The following is a 24,295-nucleotide window of genomic DNA, read 5'->3' as shown; positions in this document are numbered from 1 at the left end:
AGAGGAATCCCAAGAGGCTCCTCACACCTCGAATGGAGACTTGACTTCCCTAAGGCAACACGAGAGGCTCCCTGAGTTCCCCATGGTACATGGAAAGGAATCTCAAGCCTCTAGCCACAACTCGAGACAAACCACGAGATGCCCCTGTCAACGCAAGATGAGGCCCTTTTCTCCTGCATCACCTCAAGAGTAATCCCAGATTCCCTCTCAAAACTCGAGAGAAAGCTTGACTCACTTTAGGCAACTCAAGGGGGCCCAGAGATCCCCGTCACAACTCGAGATGAAAGCCGAATTTCCCGCCACAACTCGACTAGAACCCCGTGTGTCCCACCTCATTCGGAGATGAGGGCCCATTCCCTGCTTCAACTCAAGAGGAATCTCAACTTCCCCTCACACCACAAGAAGAGGCCTGTGTCACCTCTTGATTCTCGAGTGGAACCCCGCGGATCCTGCTGCAAGGAAAAAGGAGGCCGAGTTCCCCCTCAGCTCCAGATAAGTCCTGATTCCCCTGCAACGAATCCAATGGAACACCCAGTATCCCCTCACAACAGGACGGGAGGCCTGTCGGCCCTGCCTGTCCTCTTGAAAAAGCCCAAATTCCCCACCTGATCTCGACCGCAGGCCTGACAGCCCTTTGAGAACTCGAGAGGAATGCAGAGTTCCATGCTTCAACACCAGGCGAGGCCTGACTCCCTTGTTGAACCTTGATAGGAAGCCCGAGATACCTGTCACCTGCCGGAGTGGAACACTGAGTTTCTCAACTGAACTCTAGACTCGGCCCTGTTCGCGGGCAGCAACTCAAGAGGAATCCCGACGGGCCCCTCTCAACTCAAAAAGGGACCTGACTTCTCTGAGGCAACACGAGCCATTCCCTGAGATCCCCATTGCAACTCGAGAGGAACCCCACAGCAACCACCACCCCTCCCACGATCCTCCCACCACCCTCCCACCACCCTGCCACCATCCTCCCAACCACTTTCCCATCCATCCACTCACATCCTATCATTCATCCTCCCATCTACCTTCCCACCATCCTTAGACCATCCTCCACCACCCTCCCACCATCCCCCCACAATCCCCCCATCCACCCTCCCATCCACCCCCATCCACCTCCCACCATCCTCTCACCCATCCTCCCATCTCTCCTCCTATTCACCCACACTCTCATCATCCCTCTCATCTACTTTGCTTCCCTCCCTTCTTGTCTTTCTTTCCATATAGTATGTATTGAGGGTCTACTGTGGGATGCAGTAGACCCTGGTGAAGCAATAATGAACATGGCACAGTGACCCATTTTCCAGAGGGGTGCAGATAGGGAAGCCATATGGTGTCCCTCTATCTTTCTTTGGATGAAATCTCACCCAGAATCACAACACAGAAAGCCAATAAATCCTAGATACCCTGGAGCTCCAAAAGGTGACCAGAGCTAGTGGACAGCTGAAAGAATAAAGGATTATCATATCCTCTCTGGGATGCACCAGAAGTCTGCAACACCAGCCATACTCACTTCCCATTTTAGTATGAAAAGCTTAAACTCTAACTCGGGTAAAATGTTTCTTTGGAACACTAGTTCCCCGTCTTCTATGTCTGCTGACATTCTGAATAAATTTGCCATTCCTTACCCCAGTACCTCTTTTCTTGATTGGGCTGGTGTGTGGCACGCTGTATTAAGCTTGGACTCTATAACCTAATATATTATCATTCCTAACCGGAACTACGGAGAAGGCAATGGCACCCCACTCCAGTACTCTTGCCTAGAAAATCCCGTGGACGGAGGACCCTGGTGGGCTACAGTCCATGGGGTCGCTAAGAGTAGGGCACGCCTGAGCAACTTCACTTTCACTTTTCACTTTCATACATTGGAGAAGGAAATGGCAACCCAGTCCAGTGTTCTTGCCTGGAGAATCCCAGGGACAGGGGAGCTTATGGGCTGCCGTCTATGGGGTCGCACAGAATCGGACACGACTGAAGCGACTTAGCAGCAGCAACTGGAACTAATATATTGTCATTGCCCAATAAATGTTTGTAAATCACTGTTTTCCCATTTTATTTTTAGAATAGTTCTACTGCTGGGAGCCGGCATATTGCATATTGAGTGCATATTGCATATTGAGTGCAGCACTTTCCACAGCATCATCTTTCAGGATCTGGAATAGCTCAACTGGAATTCTATCACTGCCAGGAGCCAGCATGAGGATCTCTGCCGGTGGCAAAGGTCATGAGGAAGGAGGCTTGGCATATGCAAAGGCGGGATCAAGCCTCAGGAGCCCCCCCTGGAAATTCTCGAGCATCTACCCCCAAAACCAGAGTCTGCCTACTTTCTGCTTTGTGCTTTCACCTACACTTCTGACTTTATGGGGGGCTGTCCCCCACTACCTCTCTCTGAAAAAAGAGTTAGCTTACAGCTCCAGTTAATAATTCCTGGGTGTGACAGTGTTTCAACCTACAAACTCCTTTGGAAACCCTCTAGCCTGCCTGAATAGGTTTTTCCAGCCACATGTGATTGTTCGGAGCCTCCCAAATGTGAGAGGCAGGAGATGTTCTAAACTGTCTAAACACAGATTCCTTTGAGTAGTTAAAAGATTGATTAGAAATTGTCTTGGTGAAGGGTTTTTCACTTATTGGGCCAATGTTTGCTGCTAAGTCTCCATACCCCTTACCTACTGTGTTCTTGGCAGTGTATTGATTGATATAATGGGTGTATAGAAATGTAAGTAGTAGCCTCAATGTTTGTAACCTTGGACCCTTGAGTTAATTCTTTTCTTGATTGAGCCCACCTCACCTTTGCCCTATAGGAATGCAGCTTTGTCCAATGCTTTTTTGGAGGCTGGCGCCTGACTTTGGAATAATCACCTTTAGAGAAAAATAAGTTTCTTAAAATGTTAACCGGCCTCCTGGCCAGAAGATGATGTAAATCACCTAAACTTTTGCATATGATAAGTTTGAAAGCCTGGCTTCGATTAGGATCAGGAACTGCTGTCCTTGCATGACTCCATCCCTTCCCCCATTATCCTCTATGCACAATTTAAGGTATAAAAACTACTTTGGAAAATAAAGTGCGGGCCTTGTTCACCGAAACTTGGTCTCCCCATGTCGTTCTTTCTCTCACCTTCTGGCTGAATTATTCAGCCTCTTTTCTCCACTGAATTTCTTCACTGAGCTATCGTCATTCTATTACTCTTTATATCTTTGATAAATATTTAAATAAATAGGTCGCCTACGCTGTCTCTCCTTCGAATACCCTGGATCAGCCGGGGCTGGACCCCGGCAGTTCTACAAGATGTTCTCATTTTCATTTTCAGGAAGGAACTTGTGCTCAAAAGACTCAATTATATTTACCCAGGCAGGTGGATCAAGGCTTGAAACCCAAGTCAATTTAGGTGGATAATATCTTACTGAAGCAGTAGTGTTTTAATTCTCTCATCTTCACAGAATGTGTTTCAATAAAAAAGTTCTTGAGACGAAATCATGGAATGGATGATTGAGGCCACAGAATGGATAACTAACTGCTGCTGCTGCTGCTGCTAAGTCGCTTCAGTCGTGTCAGACTCTGTGCGACCCCATAGACGGCAGCCCACCAGGCTCCCCGTCCCTGGGATTCTCCAGGCAAGAACACTGGAGTGGGTTGCCATTTCCTTCTCCAATGTATGAAAGTGAAAAGTGAAAGTGAAGTTGCTCAGTAGTGTCCGACTCTGAGCGACCCCATGGACTAAAGCCTACCAGGCTCCTCCATCCATGGGATTTTTCAGGCAAGAGTACTGGAGTGGGGTGCCATTGCCTTCTCCGGGATAACTAACTGGATGAATTTAAATAACATAGTAGATGTTATAGTGAGAATTTGTCTCAATCAAATAATTGACCTATTTTATTTATTGATTTCTTTTTACTGGGATTTACTAAATGAAGATTATATTACATATTTCAAAAGTTTTTTTTTTTCAAAATGAGTCTCTCTTCATTAGGGCATTAGGTATTAGATATCTGAGCCTACTTTTTAAAAAATAATTTAAAATGTTGAATAACATGTTTAGAAAATATTCTTAAAAGCATATAGGAACTAGTAATAAATAATGTACCACACTAAAATATATACGAAAGTAAAAAGTAAAGAGCCCATATGTCACTTTTACCCTAAAGACTTTTGTCAAATCTAAGGAACATAATTGTAACCTTCAAGGTGAAAAGAAGGTGGGCAGCAGAAAACAAAACTCATGTACAAAAGAAGAACCTTCCCCTGTGAAGATGAAACTCCAGAGTTCTACTGCCTCCATGAACTCAAGGGAAAATGCCTTGGTGACTAGCAGAGGGCATTATCCTTGGGAAACTGTAATAACTCAGCCCTAACACACATTTTCATCCAAATTCACTTCACTCATGTGGTCCAAAAATCTTCAAATCATGAACACCAGCTGTCCAGATTAGTAATGTTCCAAGTACTTGGCTGAAAAATAAGTAAATCCTTTCCAAAAGAATGTACCTTAAACAGATTTCAAAAAATTATTAGATAAATAGATAATTCTTCAAGGAAAATGACCCTTCAGATTATAGAAAATCACTCAGCACACAAGGAAACAAAACACCATGTGCAAGCATCAATATAAAATCATAAAACATGCACTGAGAATTTAGATACTAGAAATTCACAGATAAGCATTACTAAAGAGCTTATTTTGTATGTTAAAGCAAATTAACAACAATTAAAAAAAAAAGCTTCTGGAAACAGAAATTACAAATGATAACAAAGCAGGTTTGCAAAAGAATCAAACAGAACTTCTAGAATTAAAATGTATACTTATTTGATGAATAGGCTTCCAACTATGATGAAGTAGAACAATGATCCAATTAATAATGAATAGATACATCTAGATAAAATTTGAACATCTGTATAAAGGCCCTGGGTAGTTCCTGATATTACTAGGATAAGAAGGGATAAGATTTCAGAGAGAAGAGAACTGCAGAAAGAATAGATAACATTTACTCTTTTTTTTTTTTTTTTTTACTTCAGTAAGGCTGTTTTTGTTTTTTTTTTTTTTTTTTTTTTTTTTTTTTTTAATTTTGTTTTATTTTTAAACTTTACATAATTGTATTAGTTTTGCCAAATATCAAAATGAATCCGCCACAGGCATACATGTGTTCCCCATCCTGAACCCTCCTCCCTCCTCCCTCCCCACACCATCCCTCTGGGTCGTCCCAGTGCACCAGCCCCAAGCATCCAGTATCCCGCATCGAACCTGGACTGGCAACTCGTTTCTTACATGATATTCTACATGTTTCAATGTCATTCTCCCAAAACTTCCCACCCTCTCCCTCTCCCACAGAGTCCATAAGACTGTTCTATACATCAGTGTCTCTTTTGCTGTCTCGTACACCAGGTTATTTTTACCATCTTTCTAAATTCCATATATATGCGTTAGTATACTGTATTTATGTTTTTCCTTCTGGCTTACTTCACTCTGTATAATAGGCTCCAGTTTCATCCACCTCATTAGAACTGATTCAAATGTATTCTTTTTAATGGCTGAGTAATACTCCATTGTGTATATGTACACATATACATATACACATAAAACTGGAAATAGAACTGCCTTATGATCCAGCAATCCCACTGCTGGGCATACACACTGAGGAAACCAGAAGGAAAAGAGACACGTGTACCCCAATGTTCATCGCAGCACTGTTTATAATAGCCAGGACATGGAAGCAACCTAGATGTCCATCAGCAGATGAATGGATAAGAAAGCTATGGTACATATACACAATGGAGAATAGATAACATTTAAACTGCTGTTCTACTGGAACCATTTGCTGGTTTAGATAGGAAAAGAAAAGCAAAGAATTGAGGGTGGGAGCTGGCTTTTGACAGAAAAGCCAGTAGAGTGTTTTGACAGTCTCACTGGGTTGAAGAGATAAAAGAGCAGATTTGTGGAGCCAAGATCCCCACAAATGAGAAGAGACAGAACAACACCCAACACACAATTTTTTCCCCAAATCTGTAGAATCCTGAAGCACCACAAAATGTTAGACTCATAAGTCAACTGTTTTGGATTTCCCCAGAAGCAGACCCTGAGACTCTGAGGTTTTTGAGTGTGAAAGTAGTTTATTTGGAAGATGGTCTCAGAAAACAATGGCTGAGTGGAGGGAAAAAAGGGAAGAGGGAGGCAAGAAAGAATGATGCCTATTTCAAATAATTCCCCACTCTGGGTAGCTGGAGCTTCATCCAACCAGTGAACTTTGGGATGTGATATAAAACATGCACCACCCAAGTGATGAAGGAAGTGGAATGTTTATGTAGCAACTGCGGCCAGTTGTTAGCTAATGAATCCTCCTGTTGTAGGAAGGGGGAGGCCCCCCTTCAAAGCCCCAGGGGCGGGCTCTTGTCTAACACTTGGAAAAGAATTATCTGAGGAGACATGTGCTGACAAAGCAAGAGACTTTATTTGGAAAGGGCACCTGGGTGGAGAGCAGTAGGGTAAGTGAACCCAGGAGAACAGCTCTGCTGTGTGGCTCACAGTCTCGGGTTTTATGGTGATGGGATTAGTTTCCGGGTTGTCTTTGGCCAATCATTCTAATTCAGAGTTTTTCCTTGTGGTGCACGCATTGCTCAACAAAGATGGATGCTAGTGAGAGGGATTCTGGGAAGTGGACGGACACACGGTTTCTCCTTTTGACCTTTCCCAAACTCTTCCAGTTGGTGGTGGCTTATTAGTTTTGTATTCCTTACCAGGATCTCCTGTCATAAAACAACTCATGTGAATGGTTACTAAAGGGCCTGGCCAGGGTGGGTGGTTTCAGTCAGTGTGCTTCCCCTAAAACTCCCAGAGGACATTAATCTCAAGATGCTCTGGCATGCTGGTGCATTGATAAGGCATAACCTGGTGGCCAGAGAAAGCTTTCAGGAGAAGACATGCAGATACCAGTGTTCAGAGGTTAGAGTATTGTACACTGATATGGTCAAAACTGGTGAGACAAGAATAGGGCACAACTTCTGTCCCAGACAAAGCCTTGCACTGCTCAGATCCACACATGCTTCCTGTGAATTTCACTCTGTCCATGACTTGCTTACAATTTCTGAAAAGGAAGCCTCGTGAAAGGAGGATGGATGAACGACCATTCCCACTGCTGTTGGCAGTCTTGAGGGAGTGCTGCCTTTACTGCCTTCATTGCCTCTCTCCTCTCCTGCCCATTATAGGTTTCCCATATCCTTGGCCAGATCATGCTGAGAAAGTCAATTCTTAGGTAGGTTGATAAGAAGTCCAGGGTCCCCAAGGAGGAGAGAGGAGTCTGGGGCTCTCGAAGAGAAGATAGGGATCTCAAGTTCTCAAGGAGGAAAAAAGGACAAACTTTTTTTTTTTTCTACATTCCTTAGTCTCAGTCACATAAAATACTTTTTTTTACTTTAAGTCCAGAACTGATGATTGCACAACAAAACAACTCATCTTGCTCAAGGAAATGTTTTCCCTTAAACTCTGTACCAATGGTGTATGTAACAACAATGTATCCTGCTAGAGGACAAGTTTCTCCTTCTTGAGAACCTTCTGACTAATCCTGTCATCTTAAAAAGCCTATTATGGGATTGAATCTGGTAAGATCTTTCTATTGTTAGTTCTGATCTCATTATCTTAAAATGTGAATTGTGGGAGAGGGTCTGGTAAGAACTTTACAACCTTGAGACATTCTTTTGATTTATTGTTAATAACCAATTGAAATGTATACAGCTTCCTTGCTAAGACTAGCAAGGGGGCACTCTCCATTCCCCTTCTGATGTCTGTGTCAGAAGCATTCTCTGTCCTTTTATACTTTAATAAAACTCTGCTACACTAAAGCTCTTGAGTGATCAAGTCTGGTCCCTGGTGCTGAAGCTAAATCTTCTTCAGAGACCATGAATCTGACATCATTCACTGTAAGCTATCAATGGTCTAGTGTTGGTTGCTTGCCAAAAGGGATAACACAGATATTTTGGTCTCCTTGTCCGAGTCCCTGGTTACTGTGCATCTGTTAAGCTGTGTTATTTCCATTCCCTGTTCCTGTATATCAGTGGGCACTGAGGCATCAAGAGGCAGTCAAGTAAATCCCCCAAGTTCCAATCAGACTCCTTGCTGCTGCTGAAACCAAGCAAGACTCAGTCATGTCTTCCCACATACAAAAGCCTTTCCATGTCCCCCATGTCTTGTTTGTAGAAAAAGGCTCCTAGATCTTCCTTGAGTTCTGTCACGCAAGTGTATGTTCCTCGGTTCTTTGTCTCGTCACAACAAAGATTTGGAGCGACGGACATTAAAGCCCTCAACGCATCACAGCTCTCGGGTCTTGGACAAACTGTGTTATAGCTTTTAGGCAAATCAGTGTTACAGCTCTATTTTATTTAGAAGATAACAGAAGAATCCATCCTCAAAGCGTGAGGGCATGCCAACCCAAAGACTCGAAGAGAAGAGTGGAGGAGTGCACAAGGGAGGGAGAGAGAGTGAGAGAGGGAGAGAGAAAGAAAGAGTGCACGCACGCGGGAGAGAAAAAGGGTGAGAAAGCGCTTTGGCTCCTCCTTTTATACATATATTTTTTTTCCTCCACCTGGACCTGCCCTATGCAAATTGGGCTTAGCCAGGAGTGCTGTTTGTTCTACCTGAAGTCTTCACTCTGGTCCTTGGACCTTCCTTTGATCTCCCTTTGTTCTATTTTCATGGGCTTTTCCCTTCCTTGTCTTTTAGCCACCACCATTTTGGACTCCTTTTCCCTATTTTACCTACCTAACAGTTCCAAAGATCAGATTTAAGCAGATACTAATGAGAAAGGTGAGGGAATGCAAAAACAAAGGAAAGCTAGCCCGTGGTAATCATCCCCATGATTGTTAGCTTAAACTTAAAGCCTTGATTTATGACCCCAAACTGTCAAGATAATGTCCTGTGGCTTCAACTAGCTAGCCCCAAGTGAACTTAAAATTGATGATATCAGGAGGGTCAATTAAGAACTGAAATTCATGAATCACAAACCCTCTAAGTAAATAATAAAATGCCTCAACCACTGCTTTTGCTGTCTCCTAGAAAGAAGTTAACAGATTACAAGATCATTATTTACTAGTTAGATTTGCAGGAAAAAGATCAATCACAATCACCAGTGACACATTGACTCACAAGACAGATCCAGGAAGCCTGCAACTGAAATCTCATCAGGAAACTGAAAAATCAAAAAAATTCTCCCTTTTACCCTTTTGGCCTTTAAAAACCACAGGAGAGCCAGAAAGATGTATTTGAGACAAGTCTAGATCTCCTATCTTCTGGATTGGCGCCTCTGCGACTATCAAAACTTTCCTGCTCCAAACTCCAGCGTTTTGGTTTGTTTGGCCTCAGTTGTGCATTGGGCCCATGAACTTGAATTTGACAAGACCCTTATTGTTTCTGAGTCCAAGTTTGTACAGCTAACCATGCATGAAGGCCAGTAAATTGAGAGATGAAGTGTTGGAGCAAAGAATAGCAAATTTATTCAGAAAGCCAGCAGACTGAGAAGATGGTGAACCAGTGTCCCAAACACCTGAGTTAGAAATCAGGCTTTTTTATACTAAAAGTGGGAGAAGCGAGTGTGGCTGGTTGTCACAGACTTCTTGGTACTGCCAAGACTCCAGAGGGGGTGCAATAATCCTTTGTTCCTGTAGCAGTCCATTATGCTGCTAAGTCGCTTCAGTCGTGTCCGACTCTGTGCGACCCCATAGATGGCAGCCCACGAAGCTCCCCCGTCCCTGGGATTCTCCAGGCAAGAACACTGGAATGGGTTGCCATTGCCTTCTCCAAAGCAGGAAACTGAAAAGCGAAAGTGAAGTCGCTGAGTCTTGTCCTACTCTTAGCAACCCCATGGACTGCAGCCCACCAGGCTCCTCCATCCGTGGGATTTTCCAGGCAAGAGTACTGCAGTGGGGTGCCATTGCCTTCTCCGAGTCATTATGTTCCTATAAACTTACAAGACAAATATTATTTTCTTTCTAAATTTTTTTCCTGTGTGTCAGTGAAAGTGTTATGGCTTTAAAGATCAAGCCTGGGAGACAAAGCCTTGAGAAAGGGCTACTGAGTATATTTAAGGCTATAGGTATCATTCTACTACAGAGATAGTAGTAGGGTTCTACTATTAGAGCCAGCAAGGCTGAGCAGAGGCAACAGAACACAGAGGAATAGATCCAAGATGGAGTTAGATTTGTTCTTCTCTGTCCTGGTATTTATTCTACAATACTAGGAGCCATCAACCTTATCTCCTCCCTATAATAAAGTAACAGTTCAGTTCAGTTGTTCACTCATGTCCAACTCTTTGTGACACCACGCCAGGCCTCCCTGTCTGTCACCAACTCTTAGAGTTTACCCAAACCCATGTCCATCGAGTCAGTGATGCCATCCAGCCATCTCATCCTCTGTTGTCCCCTTCTCCTCCTCCCCTCAATCCCTCTCAGCATCAGGGTCTTTTCCAATGGGTCAACTCTTCGCATGAGGTGGCCAAAGTACTGGAGTTTCAGCTTCAGCATCAGTCTTTCCAATGAACACCCAGGACTGGTCTCCTTTAGGATGGACTGGTTGGATCTCCTTGCAGCCCAAGGGACTCGCAAAGAGTCTTCTCCACCACCACAGTTCAAAAGCATCAATGCTTCGGTGCTCAGCTTTCTTCACAGTCCAACTCTGACATCCATACATGACCACAGGAAAAACCATAGCCTTGACTAGATGAACCTTTGTTGGCAATGTAATGTCTCTGCTTTTTAATATGCTATCTAGGTTGGTCATAACTTTCCTTCCAAGGAGTAAGCATCCTTTAATTTCATGTCTTCAATCACCATCAGCAGTGATTTTGGAGCCCCCAAAAATAAAACCTGAAACTGTTTCCACTGTTTCCCATCTATTTGCATGAAGTGATAGGACCAGATGCCATGATCTTAGTTTTCCGAATGTTGAGCTTTAACCCAACTTTTTCACTCTCCTCCTTTACTTTCATTAAGAGGCTTTTTAGTTCCTCTTCACTTTCTGCCAGAAGGGTGGTGTCATCTGCATATCTGAGGTTATTGATATTTCTCCCGGCAATCTTGATTCCAGCTTGTGCTTCTTCCAGCCCAGTGTTTCTCATGATGTACTCTCCATATAAGTTAAATAAGCAGGGTGACAATATACAGCCTTGATGTACTCCTTTTCCTTTTTGGAACCAGTCTGTTGTTCCATGTCCAGTTCTAACTGTTGCTTCCTGGTCTGCATACAGATTTCTCAAGAGACAGGTCAGATGGTCTGGTATACTGTTAATATACTGGATTAAAGAACCCCAAATGACTGAATGACATGCATAGTGTTAGGTCTAGTGAAAGCCTCACTGTGGTCCTAGTAGAATGGTCCTCTAGGAACTAGGTCTGTACTGAATCTATAGTAGTGATGACAAAATCATTTAAAAATCAAAGTGGAGTAACTATGGCTCAGACATCCAAGATGAAGCTGGGTGGTCATTGTGGACACAGTTTCAGACACATTCCAAAATTACAGAGAACTTGAATTTTCTCTGAACTATATCAAATTTAAGGACACCACCAGCCCTTTTTCAAAACAACATCTGTTAACACCTGCTAGTGGTCTCCTAACACCTTGTAGTCTCAAAGTTCTCACTTCACCCTTTGCAACTATGTAATTATTTTAGACCCCAACTGATCCTTGCTTAACAAGAACCCTTACCTCTTTCCAGCTCAAACCCTAATTCTTGACAAACAATGCATGTAACCTTGTGGATTTTTGCCTTTACAAACCTCTCCATTTTTTAGTCCAGCAGAGCACGATTCAGATGCTTCTTGGATCTGTGTCTCCTGGGCTGCAATTCTAACAAACATCAAATAAACACATTTTTGCCTCAACCAGGTCTCTGTTCTTAGAATTCTTGGCTAACAACAGTGAGGAAAGGTTCCACAGTTTGTTCTCAAAAGGATCCCTGAAAGTGATAATGAGAGGACCACTCCCACTTCCAACCTTGAGTTCTTTACCTCTCAGAGCACAGCAGCACGCAATGACTGTTGACTCAAATACCACGTTTTAAAGAACAGTACTCCAGTCCAGAGGTGTTTATTTAAGCACATAAGTGTGTATTTAGAAGTTCTTTCCAATTTTCTGTCAGGCTTGGAAGCTTCAGGGTGCTAAATATGGCAGGATTAGTGGATGACATGGCCATATGCCCACTGCAAGTGGGTCAATTGTCCATAGAGGAATTATGTGAGATCCTATGTCAGTAAAACAGACATTATCTGAATCTTTAAATAGTAGGCTGAGGCATTGCAGATAGAAGTGGAAGACTTATCCCCAGAATAGCAGTTTTAGTAAGGATAAATTGCTGTCACCTCCAGTTTGGCAGTGTTTCATTGCAATTAGATTGAAACCAAATAGCTGTTGCATATCTCTTCAATGGGTGGCATAATGCTATGAGCTCAATCAGCTGGATCAGCCTCTGAGAAGGAGCCCAAGCTATTGGGACTATGAATAAATGATAGCCTAGAAAAGGTAGTTGCTCCATTCATGGACTCTCTGTGCAACCACTGAGTGACCAATATCCACCCGATTTTTTGATGTCATGCCCAAAGTGCACCTTCTCTGGTAGGTATTTACATGAGACACACAGATTTAATTTAGGCCGATTTCTGTAGGTTCATACACATGCTTCTCACTCAGACTTCTCTGTCTCTGAATTTCTAGTCAAGTTCCTTCTAAGGCCCTGCCTAACCAGTCAAGCACTGGCCACTGACAAGGAGTCCATGGACAAAGTCTCTTCAGTATATTTCCCTCTAATTTAACTGATGCCAAAGTCTGTTTACTGAAGCTCTTTCAATATCATCTTTCAGCACTACCTCAGTCAGTCTGCCGTGCAGGGGCAGTCCATTTTCAACTCACACCAACTCCCGTGCTTCCAAATCCATGAACAAGGCCTGAAATTTTCCCTTCTTCAACAAATCAAGTAGCACATGAATATAGAAGAAACAAAGGAGAAAATTTTAGAAAGAATGACTGAAAGAATCTTTCAAATTGGTGAAACACAGGAACCTACAATTAAAGAAGCTCAGTGAAGTCCAAGCTGGGTAAGTATAAAGAAAATCACATCCAGGCACATCATAGTCAGACTGCTGAAAAAGAAAGATAATGTCTTAAAGGAACCTTGAGAGGGGGGCAAAAAAATACATACAGAGAAACAATGATGATCTTGATGTCTGGTTTCTCATCACAAACAATGAAAGTCAGAAAACAGTCAAAAGATGCCTTTAGAGTACTCGAAAGAATGGAAGCTAAAAGATGGCCTATCTCTACTACTCCCTTCAAGGAGAGTTTGTTTCAATTACCCTTGAAGCTGTGCTGGCTCTGTGCCTGCTTAGCCAATACAATATGCCTGAAGGACATTGTGTCAGCTCAGGGTCTAGCCTTTAAGAGAGCTGGCAGCTTGTGCCCCCTTTTGCTAGAATTTCTGCTCCCTGCAGAACCCAGCTGCCATGCAGTGAGAAGCCCAAGCTGAAAATGCGGTCAGGTGTGAGAACCCCAGTCAGCAGCCCCAGCTGAGCTCCCAGCCCAAAGCCAGCACCAACAACCAGCCTTGGAAATGAGTTATCTTGGACTTCTCAATGCACTTGTACACCCAGACTAGTGTATCTATCTCTGTCTGATTTCACACGGAGCAGAAGAACCATCCAGTCCATCCCAATCAATCCACAAAATCATGAAATATAATGTGCTTTAAAAAAAAAAAAAAAAGCCTTAAGTTTCATAGTTATTTGTGACACAGTGCTAAATAAAAAGCAAACACGGACTTAGTGGAAGGCACTTCATTCAAAATGATTATTGCAAGGAGAGAAGGGAAGAGACTATTGCAGTAGAAATAACACTGACCATAAGATCTACAAGCATCTCCCACTTGGGTTAGGTAAAAAGGATTTTTTTTTTTCTCATAATAGAAACAGGGTGTAGCTACTTAGTACTGAAGACTGGCATGATCAGGTAGTAGATCAGAAAATGTTTTACCCTGAGGCCAGTCTGTTTCCCCAACCCTTAAGAAGAGGCTATATGCTTGCATAGGGACCTGGGGAAAGGAAAAAATCTTACCCAAGTTTAGTTAACAAGCATTTCCTTGTCATTGATCAGTAGATACAATTTAGTTTAATCATTCATGAAGCAGAAATTAGGAATTTGAAGAATCTGTAACCAACCTTGTCATAGATAAAAGTGGGATATTCATGAGTCTTATCTAAGTCATGTGAGAAAGAATGTTCTGTGCAATAGCCATTTTCCTGAACTCATAAAATTAGGAAATTTTATTTAACCACCATTTTCTAGGAATACAGGACTAGGTAAAATTCACATCATCAGTAACAATGTTTAATAAAAACAATTGCGAACTCAGAATTCTATATTTAGTAAAGATGCCTTTCAAAAATGAGGGTGAAATACATTTTAAGGAAATAAAGCTGTGAGAATTTATTACAGTAGGCCTATAGTGTAAGAAATACTAAAAGAAAATTCTGAACTGAGTAGACATGATACTAGATGGAAACTCTGATCTACAGTAAAGAACGAGGAGGTTAGGCAAGAATAAGTTAGAATACATTGAATAAAAGAAGTCGATGGGCATAGTGGTTGTCTCAAGGGGACAAGAAGAACATTTCTAGGATAGGAAAAATGTTATAATATCTTGTTTGGTATGTTGGTTACATTTCTCAAAATGTACTGAATTGTACAAGTAATACTTGTGCATTTAACTGTGAGTAAACTTTAGCTTAATGTAAAAAAATTAAAAACAAATTTCAATTTCACTTCATATATAAAAAGTAATTAATGTAAGAAAGATAAATTTTTAGAACTTCAGAAAATAGTTTCATGACCTCAGGCTAGGAAAAGACATTAAAAAGCAGTAATCCTAAAGGGAAAGATGATAAATTTGTTCCCCTTAAATTAAAATTTTCTAGGTAAGACATCATACAGAGAAGACAAGCCACAGTGTTCTAGTATATATAAGAAACTGCTGATAAATCAACATTAGAGAAACAGCATGGTGATTTACTGCCAAGTAATACAAAAAACATGACATAGAAAGAAGCTAGAAGAAATCCTTTACATATATAAAACAGTATTTACCTGCAGTAATAATCAGACAAATAATTACAAAATAAAGTATAACAGTGCATGCTCTTCAGATTGGCAAAAGGCATCTACAAATCTGATCAAATTGAGTGTTAACAAGAAGACCGTGCTAAGGGGTAATTATAAGGGGTTATAACTGGCACAACCACTTTGGAATTATTTGGAGTTATCTAACAAAGTTAAAGATGCAAATATCTTATAATTATGCATTTCGACTATGTAGGAATATGTTCCAATAAAAATCTTGCATGAGGATATGTATAAAGGAATAGTCATAGCATTACAATGTCCATCAACAGTAGAATAGATAAATAATAAGGTTTTCATACAGTGGAATTTCACGCAACAAAGATATTGTGTGAAAACAGTTCACATAGTAATATGAATGAGCCTCACAAAAAAATGTTGAGTGAAAAAAAAAAAAATCTAAAGAATATACAAATGTTCCATTTATATAGCTTAATAACAAACTAAGCAATATTTTTTAGGTAAGTATATGTAGATGATTCAAACTATAAAGAAAACAAGAAAATGGTAACAGAAGCCAGGCTAGGCCTTACCCCAGGGAGTAGGAATGTAGTGTCTTTTCTGGACACATGGAGGTCTTCTAAGATTTTACATAGCATATATATGTAATTTACGTATACTATGGCATACATGTATATTTCAAAAAAAAAAAGAAAAAATTTTAATGAACATGTTCTGTGTATTATACTGACCAGGACTCTGACTTTGGCCATGTTTTAGAACAGACAGCTTTATTTTACTCGGAAACCTACTGGGCCTTGGTTAGCATTTCCATGTTAGTATTTTTGTAAACTTAGGAAAACATCTGAGCCACAGTCAGCTCCTGGTCTTGTTTTTGCTGACTGTATAGAGCTTCTCCATCTTTGGCTGCAAAGAATATAATCAATCTGATTTCAGTGTGGACCATCTGGTGATGTCCATGTGTAGAGTCTTCTCTTGTGTTGTTGGGAGAGGGCGTTTGTTATGACCAGTGCATTTTCTTGGCAAAACTCTATTAGTCTTTGCCCTGCTTCATTCTGTATTCCAAGGCCAAATTTGCCGATTACTCCAGGTGTTTCTTGACTTCCTACTTTTCCATTCCAGTCCCCTATCATGAAAAGGACATCTTTTTTGGGTGGTAGTTCTAAAACGTCTTGTAGGTCTTCATAGAACCGTTCAACTTCAGCTCTTCAGCATTACTGGTTGGGGCATAGACTTGGATTACTGTGATATTGAATGGTTTGCCTTGGAAACGAACAGAGATCATTCTGTTATTTTTGAGATTGCATCCAAGTACTGCATTTCGAACTCTTTTGTTGACCATGATGGCTACTCCATTTCTTCTAAGGGATTCCTGCCCACAGAGGTAGATATAATGGTCATCTGAGTTAAATTCACCCATTCCAGTCCATTTTAGTTCGCTGATTCCTAGAATGTTGACGTTCACTCTTGCCATCTCCTGTTTGACCACTTCCAATTTGCCTTGATTCATGGACCTGACATTCCAGGTTACTATGCAATATTGCTCTTTACAGCATCAGACCTTGCTTCTATCACCAGTCACATCCACAACTGAGTATTGTTTTTGCTTTGGCTCCATCCTTTCATTCGTTCTGGAGTCATTTCTCCACTGATCGCCAGTAGCATATTGGGAACCTACAGACCTGGGGAGTTCCTCTTTCAGTATCCTATCATTTTGCCTTTTCATACTGGTCATGGCGTTCTCAAGGCAAAAATACTGAAGGTATGACCTAAATCAAATCCCTTATGATTATACAGTGGAAGTGAGAAAAAGATTTAAGGGACTAGATCTGATAGACAGTGTGCCTGATGAATTATGGACGGAGGTTAGTGACATTGTACAGGAAACAGGGATCAAGACCATCCCCATGGAAAAGAAATGCAAAAAAGTAAAATGGGTGTCTGGGGAGGCGTTACAAATAGCTGTGAAAAGAAGAGAGGTGAAAAGCAAAGGAGAAAAGGAAAGATATAAATATCTGAATGCAGAGTTCCAAAGAATAGCAATAAGATATAAGAAAGCCTTCCTCAGCTATCAATGAAAAGAAATAGAGGAAAACAACAGAATGGGAAAAACTAGAGATCTCTTCAAGAAAATCAGAGATACCAAAGGAACATTTCATGCAAAGATGGGCTAGATAAAGGACAGAAATGGTATGGACCTAACAGAAGCAGGAGATATTAAGAAAAGGTGGCAAGAATACACAGAAAAACTGTACAAAAAAGATCTTCACGACCCAGATAATCACGATGGTGTGATCACTGACCTAGAACCAGACATCCTGGAATGTGAAATCAAGTGGGCCTTAGAAAGCATCACTATGAACAAAGCTAGTGGAGGTGATGGAATCCCAGTTGAGCTATTTCAAATCCTGAAAGATGATGCTGTGAAAGTGCTGCACTCAATATGCCAGCAAATTTGGAAAACTCAGCAGTGGCCACAGGACTGGAAAAGGTCAGTTTTTATTCCAATCCCAAAGAAAGGCAATGCCAAAGAATGCTCAAACTACCGCACAATTGCACTCATCTCACACACTAGTAAAGTAATACTCAAAATTCTCCAAGCCAGGCTTCAGCAATACGTGAACTGTGAACTTCCAAATGTTCAAGCTCATTTTAGAAAAGGCAGAAGAACCAGAGACCAAATTGCCAACATCTGCTGGATCATCAAAAAAGCAAGATAGTTCCAGAAAAACATCTATTTCTGCTTTATTGACTATGCCAAAGCCTTTGACTGTGTGGATCACAATAAACTGTTGAAAATTCTGAAAGAGATGGGAATACCAGACCACCTGTCCTGCCTCTTAAGAAACCTATATGCAGGGCGGGAAGCAACAGTTAGAACTGGACATGAAACAACAGACTGGTTCCAAATAGGAAAAGGAGTCCATCAGGGCTATATATTGTCACCCTGCTTATTTAACTTATATGCAGAGTACATCATGAGAAACAGTGGTCTGGAAGAAACACAAGCTGGAATCAAGATTGTTGGGAGAAATATCAATAATCTCAGATATGCAGATGACACCACCCTTCTGGCAGAAAGTGAAGAGGAACTAAAAAGCCTCTTGATGAAGGTGAAAGAGGAGAGTGAAAAAGTTGGCCTAAAGCTCAACATTCAGAAAATGAAGATCATGGCATCTGGTCCTATCACTTCATGGCAAATAGATGGGGAAACAGTGGAAACAGTGTTAGACTTTATTTTTGGGGGCTCCAAAATCACTGCAGATGGTGACTGCACCCATGAGATTAAAAGACGCTTAGTTCTTGGAAGGAAAGTTATGACCAACCTAGATATCATATTCAAAAGCAGAGACATTGCTTTGCCAATAAAGGTCCATCTAGTCAAGGCTATGGTTTTTCCAGTGGTCATGTATGGATGTGAGAGTTAGACTATAAAGAAAGCTGAGCACTGAAGAATTGATGCTTTTGAACTGTGGTGTTGGAGAAGACTCTTGAGAGTCCCTTGGACTTCAAGGAGATCCAACCAGTCCATTCTGAAGGAGATCAGCCCTGGGATTTCTTTGGAAGGAATGATGCTAAAGCTGAAACTCCAGTACTTTGGCCACCTCATGTGAAGAGTTGACTCATTGGAAAAGACTCTGATGCTGGGAGGGATTGGGGGCAGGAGGAGAAGGGGACGTCAGAGGATGAGATGGCTGTTTGCATCACTGACTCGATGGACATGAGTTTGAGTGAACTCTGGGAGTTGGTGATGGACAGGGAGGCCTGGCGTGCTGCAATTCATGGGGTCGCAAAGAGTCAGACACGATTGAGCAACTGAACTGAACTGAGGAAACCATCTTGGTCATCATAATACAAGCAAAATAACTGAATCTAGAGATTATAATTGACTTGCCTAAAGTAGAATAACTGGTGATAGAGACTAGACAAGACTCCCAAGTGTTGGGCTAATGAGATGAATCACTCATTGACATTAATCCTGCAAAAGTTCTAAGAGTTGGGTATCATACCTTGTCCATACTAATAAAGCATTCTTTACACTTGGAATATTCTAAATCTTTTGTCCTGGTTGCTTACCCATATCACAGATCATTTGACCTAGCATGTTAACCCATCCAAACAAATGCTATATATTTTCAGTTTCCTAGGAAACCAAATTCTTTTTACCCAAACAAATTACAACAAAGGTCCATCTAGTCAAAACTATGGCTTTTCCAGTAGTCATGTATGGATGTGAGAGATGGACCATAAAGAAGGCTGAGTACCAAAGAATTGATGCTTCTGAACTGTGGTGTTGGAGAAGACTCTTGAGAGTCCCTTGGACTGCAGGGAGATCAAACTAGTTCATCCTAAAGGAAATCAGTCTTGAATATTCATTGGAAGGACTAATACTGAAGCTGAAGCTCCAATAATTTGATCACCTGATGGGAGAGTTGACTCATTGGAAAAGACCCTGATGCTGGCAAAGATTGAGGGCAGGAGGAAAAGGAGACTACAGAGGAGGAGATGGTTGGATGGCATCACTGACTCGATGGACATGAGCTTGAGCAAGCTCTAGACATGGTGAAGGACTGGGAAGCTTGACGTGCTGCAGTCCACGGGGTGGCAAACAGTTGGACACAACTGAGCAACTTAGCAACAACAACAAACAGAATACAATTGGAAAAGAAAAAAATATATTGCTCAGCATTTCAATTTACTCAACGAATTCTTAGTATTTATTATATTTTGTTATCTTCCCCACATCAGAGGGACCTAATTTTTTTTAACCTTTATTTATGTATTTATTTATTTTTTCCTAAATCATTGTTTCTCAAATGTGTCTTTGGACTCATCCACATCAAAACCAATTGGAACATAAAACATATTTAAAGTTCAGATCCTTAAACTTTAGCCCAGCCATGTGTGTGCATGCTCAGTCATGTCTGACTCTTTTCAATCCCCTGGACTGTAGATCTCCAGGCTTCTCTGTCCCTGGGATTCTCCAGGCAAGAATACTGGAGTGGATTGCCAAGCCTTCCTCCAGGGGATCTTCCCAAGCCAGGGATCAAACCCACCTCTCCTGCATCTCCTGCATTGCAGGCACAATCTGCACTGCTAAGCCCCCAGGGAAGACTTTAGCCCCACCATAACATAGTCTAATAGAATTTTTGAGAAAAAAACTCAAAAACCTTTATTTTAAACAAGCTCTCCAGCTGATTTTTATGCTCAATAAATTGGAAAAGTTCTACCCAAGTTTATTTTCTCAGAACTCATGATTTATTACTTTAATCTGTGTGTTTTATTATTTAATGCCTTTGATGGCAAAGCAGCAACACTTTCTGGGGATATTATTTATTGTATACACTTCACTTAAGCAAAAATATTTGATCCTTATGTAATCTTGTAACTGAGTCTCTCTTTTTCAAACTCCTAGTAGTGTAGCTGCATAGAGGCATAGTTTGTCACAGTTGCAGGAAACATTCAGTTCAGTTCAGTTCAATTGCTCAGTCATGTCCGACTCTTTGTGACCCCATAAATCACAGCATGCCAGGCCTCCGTGTCCCTCACCAATGCCCGGAGTTCACTCAGACTCATGTCCATCGAGTCAGTGATGCCATCCAGCCATCTCATCCTCTGTCATCCCCTTCTCCTCCTGCCCCCAATCCTTCCCAGCATCAGAGTCTTTTCCAATGAGTCAACTCTTCACATGAGGTGGCCAAAGTACTGGAGTTTCAGCTTTAGCATCATTCCTTCCAAAGAAATCCCAGGGCTGATCTCCTTCAGAATGGACTGGTTGGATCTCCTTGCAGTCCAAGGGACTCTCAAGAGTCTTCTCCAACACTACAGTTCAAAAACATCAATTCTTCAGTGCTCAGCCTTCTTCACAGTCCAACTCTCACATCCATACATGACCACTGGAAAAACCATAGCCTTGACTAGATGGACCTTTATTGGCAAAGTAATGTCTCTGCTTTTCAATATGCTATCTAGGTTGGTCATAACTTTCCTTCCAAGGAGTAAGCGTCTTTTAATTTCATGGCTGCAGTCACCATCTGCAGTGATTTTGGAGCCCAGAAAAATAAAGTCTGACACTGTTTCCCCATCTATTTCCCATGAAGTGATGGGATCAGATGCCATGATCTTCGTTTTCTGAATGTTGAGCTTTAAGCCAACTTTTTCACTCTCCACTTTCACTTTCATCAAGAGGCTTTTGAGTTCCTCTTCACTTTCTGCCATACGGGTGGTGTCATCTGCATATCTGAGGTTATTGAGATTTCTCCCGGAAGTCTTGATTTCAGCTCGTGTTTCTTCCAGTTCAGCGTTTCTCATGATGTACTCTGCATAGAAGTTAAATAAGCAGGGTGACAATATGCAGCCTTGATGAACTCCTTTTCCTATTTGGAACCAGTCTGTTCTTCCATGTGCAGTTCTAACTGTTGCTTCCTGACCTGCATACAAATTTCTCAAGAGGCAGATCAGGTGGTCTGGTATTCCCATCTCTTGAAGAATTTTCCAAGATTTAAAATAGACAATTGTAACTTATTTTCATTTGGTAAGTCATCAGCAAAAGAGATTCAGAATCTACCCAAATAATCTTCAGGATTCAAGCTTTTTCTACTTTAGTCAAGATATTCCATAAACAGAGAGGAGAGAGGGGAATAGGATATGTTAAAAAGTGTCTTTAGCTTTCATTATTTCTCAAAGATTGAGAGAAAAAGAAAAAATGTTCTAGGCGTATTTTTTCTTCTCAACATACTCCAATTGGGCTTCTGTACCTATTACACAGATACTGTTCTTGGACAATAATAGCCTCCTAGATATCAAATCCTAAAAGTGAGATCTTTTATACTACTTAACTTCTTGGCAGTAGTCAATGTATTGGGCTACTCTCTTCTCCTTTGACATATTCTTTTCTGGGTTTCTATGGTAACATCCTGTGATGGTTAATTTTATATGCCAGCTTGGGTAGGTCATGGTGCCCTGATATGTATTTGGTAAGACAAGTCTAGATGTTGCTACAAAGGTATTTTTAAATGAGATTAATATTTAAATCAGTAGATTTGAGATTAATATATAAATCAGTAAATTGGAGATTAATATTTAAATCAGAAGATTTTGAGTAAAGCACATCAGTCTCCATTAGGCAGGTGAATCTTATCCAATTAGTTGACGACATTAGGGGAAAAAAAAAACAAAACAGGTTCTCCTAAGAAGGAGGAAACTGTGCCAACAGATCACCTTCAGACTCAAGCTGGAATATCATCTCTTTCCATGGGTCTTCAGCCTGCTGGCTTTGGAACTGCCCACCTCCACATCTCCACAGTCTCTCTGTTTTCTCTCTCACACACACAGTTACGTAATAGTATTAACTATTAATTCTGTTTTTCTTCACACTCCTAAGTCATACACACCCTTTCCACTTTGTGGGCCACAAGCATGAAGTTTCTTTGTCGGCTCCTCTTTCTCTGGCTTCCAAAATGCTAGTGTGCCCAGAATTACGTCCTGGGACCTACTTCTCTATCAACATGTTCTCTCCAGGAGATGGCTGCCTCAGATGTGAGTTCCAAGGTTTTAAATGACTCTCAGATCTCTAGCTTTGATTTCTTTCTAGAACTCCAGAGGACAGTTGTATCCATCCAATAGGTATTGCAGAGTTAACATGGACAAAACCAAACCCTTGATTTGCTCCTCTAGACCAGCTTCTTGCCAAGTATTTTCTTTCCCAATAAAAGAAATCAACATTCACATGTTGCCTTCCCTTATTCCTAACATCTAATCCATAAACAAGTTCCATCTATTCTACATGCAAACATATTTCAAATCTGTTTCCTGTTCTGCAAACTACTGTCATGTCTTGCCTGAATTGTTCCATAGCCCCTAATTTGCTTAAGCTTCCAATTATTAATTCTATACACAAAGCAAGCTGAGTAATCATGTTTAGTGATAAATCAAATTATATTATGCCCTTACTTAAAAGCCTCCAATGGCTTCTGACTTCATATAAAATAAAAACCAAACTCTTCATCATAAAGCAACTGGCCCTTGCCCAGCTCTTTGACCTTTTCCCTGCTGCTGCTGCTGCTGCTAAGTCACTTCAGTCGTGTCCGACTCTGTGCGACCCCATAGATGGCAGCCCACCAGGCTCTCCGGTCCCTGGGATTCTCCAGGCAGACCTTTTCCCTACCATCCTGCATTGTCTGCTGTAACACATTCCGGCTTTCTTTCTCTATTTTAAACACAGCAGCCTTGCTTCCCTCTAAAGGCTTTGTTAGAGTGGTCACCTTTGCTCAGAATGCTTCTTTTGCTGTATCTCCACACCCTTGAACTTACATCTAAACTTTATTTAAATATTAGTCCTTCAGTGAGGTCATCTTTGACCTCACCGGTCTCTCTCTCTCTCATGTCGCTGCTTGAATTCTCTGCATAGCAAGAAATACTCTGATATTTTCCCTTTGTTTTTCATGTTTATTTTATATTTCCATTTCCCCCACTTAGGTGCAGTTTCATGAAAAGAGATCTTGTTCATCTTTCTCACATTATCCCAGGTATACCAGACAGTATCTAGCATGGATCATATAGCCAATAAAGAAGAATGAATGAAGTAAGAACTCTAAAAGCAAAGATGGCACAATGTTAATAGTTGTTAATTTGGGAAAATGAAAATAAATGTATTTGGTATATCATGGTTTTAACTTCTCTATATTTTGGGGATATTTCAGAATTGTGTGCAGATAGAGGTATAAAATCAGGACTTCCTAGGTGGCTCAGTGGGTAAAGAAACTGTCTGCCAATGCAGGAGACATGCATTCAATCCCTGGGTCAGGAAGATTCCCTAGAGGAGGTCATAGCAACTTACTTCAGTATTCTTGCCTGGAGAATCCCATGGACAGAGAAGCCTGATGGGCTACAGTCCAAAAGGTTTCAAAGAGTTGGACATGACTGAAGTGACTGACATTGCAGGCAGAGGTCTCGTTTGAAGAATTATTTGAAAGAAGCTGTTTGTCCTATCTAGTAAGAACTTGTCAAAATGAACTGGAGTGTAATATCACTGAAAGAAAGAGCTGTGTGACTGATGCTTCATGAAGTTTAGACTGGAAATTAGGAGCTGGGGTTTTCAGTTTCTATCTAAAGACAGATGGTACACTTCTTAGAAACTTTACAGACATTCAAGTGTCACCCCCCCCACTGCCTTCTCAGTTTTGCATAAAGTTGAG

The 24,295-nt window shown here is 41.3% G+C and overlaps 1 pseudogene; it reads left to right on the top strand.

The window, feature by feature from the left end:
- The first annotated feature begins 342 nt into the window (after positions 1-342).
- Positions 343-24,295, top strand: part of LOC102276678 (uncharacterized) — a 50,421-nt pseudogene continuing 26,468 nt past the window's right edge.

This window comes from Bos mutus, chromosome 19 (assembly GCF_027580195.1).
Source record: "Bos mutus isolate GX-2022 chromosome 19, NWIPB_WYAK_1.1, whole genome shotgun sequence".
NCBI lineage: Eukaryota > Metazoa > Chordata > Mammalia > Artiodactyla > Bovidae > Bos > Bos mutus.
The sequence above is the reverse complement of the archived record's forward strand: the minus strand, read 5'-3'. Positions and strand labels throughout refer to the sequence as shown.